Here is a 14629-nt window from a genome sequence, read left to right as displayed (position 1 = left end):
CACCCCACCCCACCAACCCTTCTTTTGACGTCTTAGTCTTCAAGGCCTGCTCCCACTTCCTGTAAGAAGCCTTTCCAGATTCCCCACATTACATTAATCTCACCTTTTTCCATATTCCCTAAGTGTGTTTTCTTATAATTCAGCTACGGTACTTATCAAAGTCCAATTTATTTCAATTTCAGAATAAATTTTGTGCAATAGTAGTCTTTTGTACTTGTTTACGAGCCCCTAGAGGTCAGGAACCCCTCTGAGTCACAGCTCCCCAGCCCCAAACATAGTGCTTTTATGAAGTAGGGTGCCGTAAATACGGAATTAAGTTAAAATTTGTGAAGAGACATTTCCCAGGTGCCAATCGTCCTTGAACTAGGTGCTGCCAGGGCCTTTAGAAGTAACATAGCATATTCCCTAACCTCGGGGTTTGAGAGAAGGAAGAAGATATTTTCAAAATGAATGAGTGAAATGAATATTACTGCCTTAGCAATGGCCAGAGAAGAATGGATATTGTTTTTATAAACTGACTAAAATATTTCTTGCCAGATTATAACATGAGCTGGATATATTCTTTAGGTTTTCACCCCACATTTAAAGCCATGCAATCGGGAGATCATGTTTGAAGACCTTGAGTTACCTTCTGACCATATTTCAGTCATGGCTTTAATCACATCCTCAGCCTTTTGAATTATTTAGCATCTTTTTGAGATTACATTTTTTATTCCTAATTATATGACAAAGATATATACCATGAAATATTTATCATGTAATTATGCTTAAAATGTACAGTCTCCTCAAAGATGTGAATAATAACGTTAAGTATTCTATATTTAATTAAAGGAATCTGGTGGGTTGTGGTGAGTGGCCTTGGTTAAGCTGAGAACTACATTTCCCAGCATCCCTGGCCTGTATGGTTCCGGGTTAGAGGTAGTCCAAAGAGGAATACACACAGACTGAGACAACCATTACCCTCTCAGGTTTGTTGGCTGTCAGTCGAGGTGATGGATAGCAGCAGTGGTGTCTAATGGGTTCCTGCCTGTCCTTGCCGTCTTCTGATCTGCAGCTAACATTTCTTCCTGACTCTTGGCCCCGATGCCCAGCTGGAGCAGACCCACAGGACAGCAGTTCCACAGAAGCTTCTCCCAGCTCCTCTTTGTCGTCCTTTTGGTGGCTGGACAGGCCTGCCCCCTGATTTACAGCTTGGTGACTGCTGATCCCCCAGTGCCCACTCCAGACCTTCATGCCCCTCCCCCAGCTCTTTCCACAACTGTATATGGGTCGATTACTGTAAAAAAGCCTCATTCTGTGACTTGTGGTGTCTCTGCTCCCCTGACTAAACCCTGACGGACACAAGGAGTCAGAATTAGAAGCAAGTGTGAAATCTCTTTTCAAAAGGACTTTCATTCTTTGAAAGCCTTTTGCTTTTAAGTTTCTTGTTAAGGGCAAGTATTTAGAGGTGGATAAAGGTGCTAAAATCTTTTTGACTTGCTTTTGTGGTCTGTAGGACATAATGAGATTTTTTTTTCATATGAAGATGACCCTTTTGACCCACTATCATTTCCTAAAAGAGAACTAGCACCACATGTTTATTTTTGTCCTTCTTCTCTTCTTTCCTCTCTCCCTCTCAGGATCCTTGTGCTTTTTGGATGAGTGGTGGGAATTTTTTTATTAGGAGTCCATGTTTTAGCTAGACCAGGAATACAGCAAATCCGTCACTCAGAAACATGCCTTAATGCTGCTAAGCTCACTGGCTATCAAAGGATTCCCTTTGTGGGTTTTGTCTTGCTAACATTTTCATTCACCAATCCGCTCATCCATCCATCCATCCATCCATCCATCCATCCATCCATCCATCCACCCACCCACCCATCCATCTACCCACCCACCAAACCACCTCTTGATCCCAGCACTTCTGAATGACCTGCCTTGGATGTAACATTGGGTTCAGGAGGGTGGGCCCTGTAGCAGACATGTCGGGGTTTGAATGCAGGTGCCGTAACTGCCTAAATGTGGAACTTGGGCTTGTTATCTAACTTCTGAACCTTGTGTTCTTGGTCTTATGTGGTGATACTAGCCGTGTCTAGTTCATAGGGTAGTTGTAAGGATTAGATGCGACTAGCTGCCGTCTTCAATGTGATTACCAGTATGTGGTAAATTACCAGTACACGACGTTAATAGCTGCTGTTATTTTTTCCAGCTTTATTGAGCTATAATTGACATACAACTAGTGATCAAAAATTAATCACACGTAATCTTTGTCTTTCAGAAGCTTACAGTTTACTAGGATGGGGCAGGCACATAATCCAGCAAAATGGCCTGAGGCTGAGAGGAAGGAGACAAGAATTAGGTATTTTTCTCTTGGGCTTAGAGATATTGGAGGTGTAGTGGATGACTGTTATGTGGATACACACACAATTGAAACATATTACATAATCATCATAATAATCATTGTTAAAAAGAGAAAAGCCTCCCAAGTTGTCACCTCCCCAACATATTTTCTGCACAATTGCTCTTTCAGTCCTGGATGAGTCCCCTCCTAGGATGGTAACCAAGGCCACAGAACTCATATGCACACAACCCCCCACTTCACCCCTCCCCGCACATTTAAATGGACTTGAGATGGGTATCTGATTTCTTGCTGTGACCTTGGACTTTTGTTGTCCTGCTCAAGAAAGAAGAGTTGGATCAACTGGAATTCATGTCTCGGGCACGGAAGAGACAGCCAGTTGGTGGAGGGCTCTACAGCTGGATGGAGGGATCCGTACATTTGGGGGCTGGGGAAGCCACTTTTGGTCCACATGCAAGCAGGTGAGTTGAGGAGAGGGTGGTACTGAGGAGCAGAGACTGTGGGACCCCTGAGAAATGGAGATCTTGCTTCCACCGAGACGGAATATTTTCCGCAATGGCATCTAGGCTGTCTTCTGTTGCCTTTCTTGCATACCTACCATGTTTCCCTGAAAATAAGACCAGGTCTTATATTAAGGTTTGCTTCAAAAGATGCATTAGGGCTTATGTTCAGGGGATGTCATCCTGAAAAATCATGCTAGGGCTTATTTTCCGGTTAGGTCTTATTTTTTGGGAAACACGGTAACTTCGTTGAGGTCTCTGGGGTGCAGTTCCACAAGCTTGTTTGTAGACTTCTTTTCTGTTCTGCAGTGTGGTTACAAATCAGTTGACTATTGATTGCCAGATGTATGCTATTGCATTTGAATATTGGGAGCTTTGTTTTCGGAGTTAGAAACCCAAATCCAGCTGCCTTGTGAGTTTGTAGGGCGGTCCAATCCTGCCCCCTTAGGATTTAGTGTGTGCCACAACCCAAAGAGGACCAGCTGGGCGTATGCTATCCATGTTCTCCAGTGGGGAAAGTGTTTATCAATAACTGGAAAGCAGCAAGTTCATATGAGAACAGCATGGCTGAAAAAGACCCTTCCTTTTCAGGGAGCTCCCATTGTCTCAAGTGTGTGGGAGCTAGCTTGGAGAATAAAGCAGGGCTTGAACTTAAAGTTTTACAAGAGACAAAATTGTAACAGTAGAAAAAAAAATCTTGAAGTCTTATGACTTAGGAACTGTGAAGTTCCAAATCAGACAGCCTATGACTCAAATCCTGGCTTTGCAAGTGACTAGCTGTGTGATCCTGGGCAAGTTTCCTAGGTTCTCGGCTTCAACCACCTCATCTGCAAAGGCAGTTAGGAGGATTAAATGAAAATGTATATAAAGTGCCTAGCGCAGCCCCTGACATACAGTGAGAACTCAATTCACGCAAGTTATGTAATATTGGTTATCTAATATTGGCAATGATGATATTATATGTATTCCTTTGGAAGGTGGTCTTTGACCCAGAAAGCCAAAAATAAACACAAATTCCTATTTATTTTTCCTTTACATTTTTCTCTCGGTCTATAGGAGTGCCGTTCTGTAGTGTTGGACTCTCAGGGGACTCATTAAATCTAATATCCTCTTCCTAATGTAAAAGGACTTTTATTTCAGGCAACGCATTTTATGACTGCACTCCCCTGATTCCCACCCTATGCCCTGGTCTCTTTGAAAACATAAATTGCAGTTCTAACCTCTGAATTGCTAAGTGGGAGTGGAAGCCCTCCTCCAAGGATGCCTGCCGTGCTGTCTCTCTGACTACAGTGAGATGTCACTGCATATGCATTCGAGTGGCTGTTATCAAGGAACCCGAAAATAACAAGTGTTGGTGAGTATATGGAGAGAGTGCGCCCCTTGTACAATGCTAGTGGGAATGTAAAATGGTGCAGCCTCTATGGAAAATAGTATGGCAGTTTTTCACAAAATTAAATAGAACATTATATGATCCAGCAATTCCACTTCTGGGTATATAGCCAAAGGAATTAAAAGCAGGGATCTGAAGAGATACTGTACACCCATGTTCATAGCAGCAGCTTTAGTCACAATAGCCAAAAGGTGGAAGCAACCCAAGTGCCCATCAACAGGTGAATGGATAAAGAAAATGTGGTAGATACATAAATGGAATATTACTCAGTCTTAGAAAGGAAGGGAATTTTGACAGCTGCTACAACATGAATGAAACCTGAAGACATCCTAAGTGGAATCAGCCAGTCACAAAGGACATATGCTATATAATTTTCCTTATACAAGGTCCCTAGAATAGTCAAATTCATAGAAACAGTAGAATAGTGATTGCCAGAGCCTGCTGGAGGGGGAACTTGGGAGATATTATTTAATAGGTACTGAGTTTCAGTTTCAGAGGATGAAAAAAATTCTGGAAATGGATAGTGGTGATAGTTGCACAACTATGTGAATATACTTAATACCACTAAAAACTGTACAGTCAAAAATGGGTAAAATAGTAACTTTTATGTATATTTTAACACACTCACACACACATGGCTTAGCGTATTGCCCAGCACACTGTGATCTGAAAAAACATTATTGAAAAAAAATAAGTCCCTCTGGATGTGTGTTAGACTGCTGGTTGTGTCTCCGACTAGGTTTTCACTGATTTCACATCCACCTGAATTCACCCAGTCACACCCAAGAGCAAGCAAAATACGACTTCTAGAATGTATAGGAGGAAAGTGAGAATAGCCTTTCTAATTTTTTGCTGGATTTCCACTCGATGTTTTCACGAAGTTGATAAGAGTGTAGGCTCTCCGGCCTGAAGTTGGGGTGTTCCAGGTGCTGCTGGGAGAAAAGTGAGTTTCACTTTACTGACCTGTGGACAGATGCTCCCATCTCAGTGCCGAAACTGTTGCTCTGTCATGTCTTTCTCCTGTGGGCCTTGTGCAGTTGTATCTAGTTTATGTTCACTTTGTAAAACAAATTGGGTAGCTTTCTTTATTTTTCTAGTTTCAAACAATTTAAAACAAGGATTGCATGTTCCTTGAAGGTTTGGCAAAAGCTGCCTAGAAAATCAACTGGACCTTGGCAGGATTTAAGTGGTAGGGGTGATGGGGAGACTTATTTAGCAATTCAATTTGATTTTGTCAGGTTTTCTAAATCTTTTGAGTCCATTTGGTAATTTTGACATATACTTTAAATCCATTTCATGTACGCTTTCAAATTTATTGTTTGCTTATGATTTAAAATATTTTTAATATTGATTATTTGTGACTTATTGATCAGTTTTACTCTTTGCTCTTTGGTTCTCTTTCTTATTTCTTGGATGGAACACAAAACTCACTAATTCTCAGACTTTCTCATTTTAAAATAAATGTATATAAAGCTATGTATTTACTTTTACGTACATTCTTCACTGTATCTCACTAGTTTTGATATGAGTTATTGCATAGTTGTTTGGTTCCACATACTTTATAATTTCCATTGAGATTTCCTCTTTACCCATGAATTATTGAGATAGACATTTAAAATTCCAAACATGTGGGCTGTTTTTTAACTGTTGATTTATGACTCGATGACAAGGTAGTAAGAGAGAGTGGTCTGAATGATACCAATTTTTATGACTTGTTAAGTTTTCTATTGTGACACAAATAGTTTGTGCCTCATGCATCTGCAAAGATTTTTCTCTATTTGTCAGGTGCAGGGTTCAATTTTTATATTAATTAGAATGTTAATTTTGTTGTTCAAATCTGTCATAGTCTTATTAAATTTTGAATTACATTATCTATCAATTTTCTGATATGTTAAGCTCTCCCACTATGTTAATTTGCCAGTTTCTACTTGTAATTCTGTTCACTTTGTGTGATTTTTTTGCTTTATATATTTTTATATATTTTATTAATTTCATTATTTTGAGACTACGTTATAGGTGTTAGGTGTATACAAGTTTGTGATTATTGTATCTTCTAGGTGGATTGTTTTTCCTTTAATTGTTGCAAAGTATGCCTCTTCTTCCCTATGAAAGCCTTTTGCTTTAAGTATTATCTGATAAATATTACTCTGTGAACTTTGTTTTGGTTCTCATTTGCATGTGACATACACTTATATTCCATTATTTTCAGCCTTTCTTGTGGGTTTCATGAATGCCTATATTAAGTATCATACAGCTGGATTAAAAATTGAAATGCAATCAATAATTTGTCTTTTAATTGATGAGTTTAATTCATTTAAACTTTTGTGATCACTGATGTACATGAGCTTATTTCTACAGTTTCTACTATCTTATTTATTTGAGTAATTTTATTTACTATGCTTTAGTTTTCTCTTTCCTCTTTCTCTGCTCTCTGTTGGATTGAGTGAGTTTTTCATATCCCTCTCCTTTTTCCAACTTTACTTCTTGTTTGGGAACTCTAGGTTGATAGTAACCCATAAAATTTTAACACTCATAAAACTGTAAAATTTTCTATGAGACTATAGTTATTCAGCCTCTTCCCAACAACAACAATCTCACATGTTACCTACTCACTGAACACTCCCTCCTACTATCCCTTCTACTATAGTTGATGTTTATAGTTGTAGTTTTATCCAATTTTAAACTATTAAAGTTAGTTATTTTCTTTGTATAGCCAGTAATTAATTAAATGTTATCTTTGTTATATGTTATCTTTGCACATAATTGCTTTTACCCTTTGGGTTAATTTTAATTTTCTTCTTGCTGAAATACATCCTTTAGTATTTTTTTCCCCAGTGAGAATCTGAGTATGTTTTTGTATCCCAGATAACGTCTTTATTTTTGTCTTCACTCCTGAAGGATGGTTTAGCTGGATGTAAAATTCTAAGTTGACAGTTATTTTTTTCCTCAGCATCTTTTTCCCCCCCAGAGCATATATAATTCTTGTTGACAGGTTTGCTGTCAATCTATTGTTCTTTTACAGAATATCTTTTTTTTTTTTTTTTTAATTTTTCCATCTGTGTATTAGGGTACTCCAGAGAAACAGAACCATAAAGGTGTGTGTGTGTACACATATACACATGTATATACACTTGTTTTAAGGAATTGGCTCATGCAATTGTGAAGGTTTGGTGAGTCCAAAATCTGATAGGGGTGGCTGATAGGCTATCTCAGGAAGGAGTTGCAGTTTGAAACCAAAGGCAGCTTGCTTGGCAAACCAGAAAGAGCTGTAGTGGCATGTGAAATCTGAAGACAATCTGTGGCAGAATTCTGTCTTGATTGGGGGAGGTCAACCTTTTTTTTCTGTTCTGGCTTTCAATTGATTGGATGAGGCTCATCCACATTATGGAACACAATCTGCTTTACTCAAAGTCCATCAATTTAAATGTAAATCTCATCCAAAAACACTCTCACAGAAACATCCAGAATAATGTTTGATCAAGTATCTGTGTACTATGGCCCAACCAAATTGACACATAAATGTAACCATCACATTCTGGAAACCATTGTTTCTTTATCCTTTAAATTCTGTAGTTTGTGATGTGTCTAGGTATGGATTTATTTTTATATATCCCTGCTCAGTGCTCAAAATATAATACAAATCTTTAATTCTTGAAGATTTTCAACATTTATATTTCTGAATATTGCTTGCCAAGCATCCCCTACGTTCTTTTGTTCTGGTATTCCTGCTTGATGAATACTGGAATCTTATCATTCTTCCGCCATGTCTCTTGATTGTCCTTTCATATTTTAATTTTGTTTTCTCACCATGCTGTGTTCTGAGTTCCCCAGAACTCTCTTCCAATTTGCTAATTCTCTCTTTGTATCTAGTCCAGAATTTATTTCACCTAGTAAGTTTCTTTTCATTTCTACAATTTCTGTTTTTTTCATATCTACCTCATTTTATATTTGCTTATTTTTGGTACATAATTTCTTGAATTGCTTTAAATGAATTTATGCTTTCATTTACCTTTTTGAATACCTGAAACATAAATAAAGTCTTTGATTGCTGGAGCTGTAAAATTAATTTTATCTGGAATTAATACTTGTTTCAATTTTGATTTTGATGGCTGACTTATAATTTTGTTTCTTAGGCTTAGTCCCCCACCCCAGCTATATATAAGTATAATTGACAAGTAAAATTATGAGGTATTTAAACTGTACAATGTGATAGTTTGACATACGTATACTTTGTGATAGGCTTCCCCCATTGAGTTTTGACAGGAGGTTTTGATTTTGGTCCTTTGTTGCTGTTGACTTTTCTCTTTATACTTAAGAGGACTATCTAGCAGTCCTCTTTTACCCAGCAGAAATTAAACTCCCTACTTCCAGCCCTAGAGATCAGCTATTTAGTCCAAAGATATATTGATTTCTTATTTAAGATTTCGAATCTGCTTTTTTGTTGTTGTTTCCCCTTACAATTTAGCTGTCTGGAGCAGAGGGGTAATCAAAATGCGAGCTTATTGTGTTACCTTAACTAGCTAGCTCATATGATTTAAACATTTTGGCTTTGCTAATGGCACAAGATAGATGATCTGATTGGAAATACTTAGAAAAATAAAAGTGGTGATTCAAATATTTGCAGTCTCCTGGTATTGCCTACTTGCCTACATTGAGAAAATTAATCTGGTTGAGGAAATGAACCAAGGGCTTGTGTTTGCAGATCTTAGGCCAGATGGATCCTCTCTCAGAATTCGTCCTACCACCACTACCAGTAGATCACCAGGTCAACTGGCAGTGTCACGTGTCTTGGCTGCTGGTGGCAGGATGATTTTTGTCTAAGTCATTTCGTATTTTGGTGTGAAATGGAGATTGTGCCGTCTTGATTTACCTCACTGGAGAGAACAGGTGGGAAAGCACTTTGAAAAGCATTTTGAAGTGCTATACCATGGTGGGTGGTATTAGTAGTAATACTCCTTGTTCATTCTCATTGGAGAAGATAGCATGTGTGGCCCAGGGAAAGGGTTTTGGAAGCAGGTGGATCTATGTTCTGACTGGGCTCACCCTTATTAGTTGTGTGAGCTTAGTAGGAAAATCAGTTAACTTGACTCATCTTCCTTAAGTGAGATAATAGTAGCTGCCACTACTGTGCCCTTTAACTTGTTCCATCAACTTCGGATAGGAGGGCAGCATCTCCTTTGTTTGCTCTCATCTGGAAACTTCAGTAGTGACAATTTCCATCTTGGAGTTCAATGCGGGAGTTGAAAAGCCCAGGGCACTTTACCCTTTTCAACCCCCAACGTGGTCTCTCTTTCCAGAGCTTTATCTCCATGGAGCTGTTCTCCTCTCTGAGCAAACCATTATTGCCTTTCATTATTTTTTGATTTCTTGGGTACAGGGCCCTAGAACTTGAAAGTGATTCAGAGAGACATGTCCAAGAGGCCCAGAGAGGCAGAGGAATAGGTCAGCCTTGCCCGAGTCCCACCCCAACGTCCCTGCCTTCCCTGCCCACCATCTTCACGCTTCCCAAGGGCAGGCACTTGTGATGAGCACAACCTCGGTGCTGACACTTTGTCGTTTCCTTCCCGTCATTCACCAGTGCTCTAGCAAGAAGAAATGCACTGCGACCCCAGACCTTCCAAGGGACAGAATTCAGACGTGGTGGGGTCAATAGGACCCTAACTCCAGCCCTGCAGAGAGGTGGCTGCAATTTCTGTGTAGGAATCTGGACTTGGCCAGAAGGGACCCAAGCAGGGAGCTCTGTGGCCTCGGGCTGGTTTTAGCTTCTTCACTGCTGAAATGGGGTGATGGTGGTGGTGGTGCTGATGGTGGTGGTAGTTTGCAGTTGACAGTGGTTCAAAGTCCACAACAAATGGCACCTTTCTGTTGCTTTGGCTGTGCTTGTCCTGAAGAAGGTGGGGGAGGTCGAAGGTAACTCCTGGATGGGTCTCAGGATGGTACTGCAGTCCCCTCCCTGACTGTTTCCTTCTTTAAAGTGATCCTTTTGTTTCCTTCTTTGGCCATGTGCTAAGAATCTAACCAATACCAATTTCTTTCTGGATTTTACTTGCTTTAAAGTCAAGAAACTCAGATGCAGCAGCCAGGATCAGTGCTCTTTCCTCTTCTGGTTCCCTGTGTGAATAAAGGTTATTGTTGCAAGGAGGTGGAGTGGTTATATTAAATTCACTGCTTTGATGCTGAATGTTGACAGATATTAAAAGTGAAGGGGAAAGGGGGAGGGGATCCCAACCCAAGCCTGAAGGCTTTTGAGTAGCTGGAAAAATCATTGCATTAAGCCACAGTAAACATCAATCTGTAGGTATGTTATAATTTTATTTTTTTAGGAGAACATCGAATGGCTGGAACTGCTTTTGTATTGGAGCAGGGAAGCTGTCCCTGAACCTGGAAATCTTTCATCTGTTATCCTTAATACGTACTCACAAGGACATCACAGTCTTGAGGAAGTACAATTAAAAAGGGGGTAATCCTTTTTTCAAGTCCTCAGCGTTAATTTTCATGATTATGGTAGATTATGAGTCATTCTGAGTCTTGGTCTCCAGGAGAAACAGCGCCTTCTCTTCAGTCCCTTTCAACAGTTGTTTATGGCAGTTTCAGCCTCTTTCTGCCTCTCGGAGCCTCTTTATTTTTAAAGCAAGGCAGACAAGGCCTAAAATTATTCCATTAAAGAGGGGCAATTTTTGTAATGGGACTTAGAGTGCTTTGCAGAAGTGCAGGCAAGTTTCTTCAATATCCTGAGCATTATTCGCTCATTTAGTTAAATGATGTTTCTAATTCCCTGGTAATTACGTGTAATGAGGCACTTTTTCTCTTCTTGATGAGACTTTAGCCTAATATGAGCTGGCGTATTTTTTTCTTTTTTTTTTTTTCCATGGGGATAATTACCCCTTCCCAGGAAAAGCAGGGTTTGTTGTACAGAATATAGCAAATTATTTTATTTCCTGCCATCTTGACTGCCAGTAAATTATAAAATTAAGTTTCAGCGGCGCATTAGCACCGTTTTGGAAAAAGCTCGAGACTATTTTTCCTTTTTCTTTTCTTTTTCTTCTTTTTAAATTCATCTACTGCTCTCCTCTGGGACTGTAGAGGCTATTATTCATAGAATAGATGTTTTTCTGCCAATTCCTAGTATTCAGATGTATTGAAGCAGCAACATAGGTTTAATTTTTCTGGCTGATAGCCAATGTAGAATGTTCTCGTAAGCATCTTTGTGTTTGGGTAATTATCCTCACAGAGTTAAGTAACATGTCTCCTCTTTCCTCTGCTCTCCCCTCATTCCTCCTTTGGATGTCAAATTATCTTTTTTATGCCATGCTTCAATTAGATGCAAAGCACCTAAATTTGAATCACATGACGGTGGCGACACCCACTATTAAAAGGCAAGAAATTCAGAGTTAATACAATCATTCTCCTTAACTCTTCCTGTTGTTAAAAAGCAAATTTGAAGAGAGAAAAATATGAGGAGAGCGTCATTAATTAAGGACAATGTAATTGAACTTTGGTTTCCTGGCTTCATTGATTTTTTTTTTTACCAATTTTAACACTAGTGCGTATGATGTGTGTGCATATAAGTGTGTGTGTGTAAGTCTGTGTGCATGTGTGCATGTGAGTGTGTGTGTGTGCACACAACTGTGTGTGTGTGCCTCTGCTTTTCAGGGTTTGGTTTCTGAAGGAGGAACGTTTCTTAGGGGTGGGAAGAGAAGAAGAGAGCCTTTGGTCGGGAGTCTGGGGGCTTGAGTTTTGGGGTGGACTCTGTTTACCTCTACACGGCTGTGTGGTTTGGGCAAGACGACCTCTGAGTGTCAGGTGCACGCAGAGGTTCTAGCAGCGGATCTCCCAAGTGTTTTGAAACTTGAAATGTCTCCAAATCAGTTAGTAAAGGATCACGTGTTGGGGTCGTTCTGAAGCAGCCTAGATTTGGGGTTTGTGGGTACACGCGTGTATTTTGTGGCCCTCGTCTGCTCCAGAACCATCCCATGGTGATGATACTGTTTCCCATGGGTCCAAGTGCCCCCTTCCCCTGGCTTGCCGGTGGCTTGTCTGCTGTCTACTAAACTGTCATGGAAAGCAAGGGGACGCTGCCCAGTGTATGTCCACGCAGGACACGTTTTTCACGTGCCAGTGAAGCAGGACCCTCAGCCTAGCATTGTTTTCCTTCAGTGGGAATGTGTCCCTATGGCTTCTGACCAATGTCCCAATATTTTCCAGTTTTTTTATGGTAACCAAAAGCTCTTTTTTGTTTGTTTGTTTGTATGTCTGAAATCAACAGCAGTGTACTGAAAACACTCTTGCCCTTTTCAGATAAATGGAAAGAAGCCTGTCTGATGTGGGCTGATTTCTCCATGTTTTAAGAATGGGGAATGTTTACCAAAATGATGGGTCTTTCTCACTGTGTGAGCAGATTGCACTGAAACTTCCCATCTGGAGTTTTTATTTTAAGAAACTGCTGTTTGGGGTAACTTTGTTTTAGGATATTTGTGTTGGTTACTTCCCCTTTCCCCTTGGGCTCACTGAGGAGGTGCATGTGCTGCTTCCTCATGGGTCCTCCTGAGGCACAGCTCCAGGCATGTCTCTCCACAGCTCAGCACCCACCAGGAGCTCCCTGTCGGCCACAGATCACAGAGCAATGTCAACGCCTCATCCCATCTGGACCAGAGGGTAGGCTTGGAATCAGACGATAAGGAAGGGTCCGAGTCCTGGATCTACCATTTACAAGCTCTGTGATCTTGGGTAGTTGCTTAACTTCTCTGAACCTCCGTTTCCTCATCTGTAAAATGGGCATCATAATACCTCAGGGGATAAAAATGAAGTAACAACATGCCAAGTACTTGGCACAGAGCTTGGGACTTAACTGCTCAGCTATTACCATTGTTGTTACTACTGTCTCAGCTTCTACTGTGTACTTAGGTGTAGGAACGCTACACTCCATACTGTTCCCCTAACTCACTCCAAGTTCTCCAGTCCTTACGCCTCTGAGTATATAGGTTCCTCTGCCTAGATCCTTTCCTTTCTGACTTCGTCTGCCATGAATTCATTCACCCTCTCATTCCTTTATTCGTCAAGCAGCCACTAAGTGCCAGTCCCGTTTGCCTGTCACGGCTGACCTCAGTGATGCCTCTAGAGACTGCCCGCGTCGGGGGAACCCTTTCCCTCCTCAGCAGGACAGGCTGGCCGGTCTGCTGTGGCCACACACCGCCCCCGGGTCCCTCTCAGTCACGCCTCTTCTCCTCTTCCCCGATGTCGGACCTTGTCTGGAGGCCGAGCCAGCAGGGACTGAACTCAGTGGAATCACTTTAGGAATCCCAGCCCCTCCGGGCCTGGAGCGTGTGCTGTCCCATGGATGCGGTTCCGTTTCTGGGCTCCCTGGGCGCAGGGACTCCCTTGTTGCTCTGGGCCTCGCTGCTTGTCCCCGGGTTGTGTACTCAGCAATGGGATCAAGCCCAAGCTTCCAGCCTGTTTTGTGACTAGTTTGACACAGTTCCAGCATTTATAATCATCTGTACAAATCTTAGGAAGGAGTTTTCCCCTTGGGAGAAAATGGATCTTGACACATTTTTAAATTTTTAAATTTTATTTAATTTTTCCAGCTTTATTGAGATCTAGTTGATATATCGTGTAAGTTTAAGGTGTACAGTGTATTGATTGGATACATTTATATATTGTAAAATGATTGTCACTGTAGTGTTAGCTAACACCTTCATCACATCATGTAATGACAGCTTCTTTTTTCGTGGTGAGAACTTAGCAACTTTCAAGTATATAATACAGTATTTTTAACTATAATCGTCATGCTACCCTTTCACCAACATCTCCCCACTTCCCCGGTAACCACCATTCTACTCTCTGTGTCTATGCATTTGGCTGTTTTAGATTTTACGTGTAAGTGATATACAGTATTTGTCTTTCTCTGTCTGACTTCACTTAGCGAATGCCCTTGAGGTCCATCCCTGTTGTCACAAATGGCAAGATTGCCTTCTTTCTCATGGCTGAATAATGTGTGTGTGTGTGTGTGTGTGTGTGTGTGTGTGTGTGTGGGTGTGTGTGTATACACCACACCTTTCTCCATTCATCAGTTGATGGACATGCAGTTTGTTTCCATATCTTGGCTATGGTGAATCATGCTGCAGTGAACATGGGGGAGCAGATCTCTCTTCCAAATCCTGATTTCATTTCCTTCAGATAAATACCCTGAAGTGGGGTCACTGGATCACTTGGTAGTTCCATTTTTAATTTTTTCAGGAAAACCTCCATACTGTTTTCCATAGTGGCTGCACCAATCTGCATCCCCACCACCAGTGCACAAGGGTTCCCTGCTTTTCACACCCTTAGCAGCACTTGTTATCACTTGTCTTTTTTGATACTAGCCATCCTAACAGGTAGGAAGGGTTGTCTCGTTGTGGTTTT

The sequence above is a fragment of the Rhinolophus sinicus genome, chromosome 15, assembly GCF_057876585.1.
Source record: "Rhinolophus sinicus isolate RSI-liver-muscle chromosome 15, RSI-T2T, whole genome shotgun sequence".
NCBI lineage: Eukaryota > Metazoa > Chordata > Mammalia > Chiroptera > Rhinolophidae > Rhinolophus > Rhinolophus sinicus.
Note: the sequence above shows the minus strand (reverse complement) of the source record.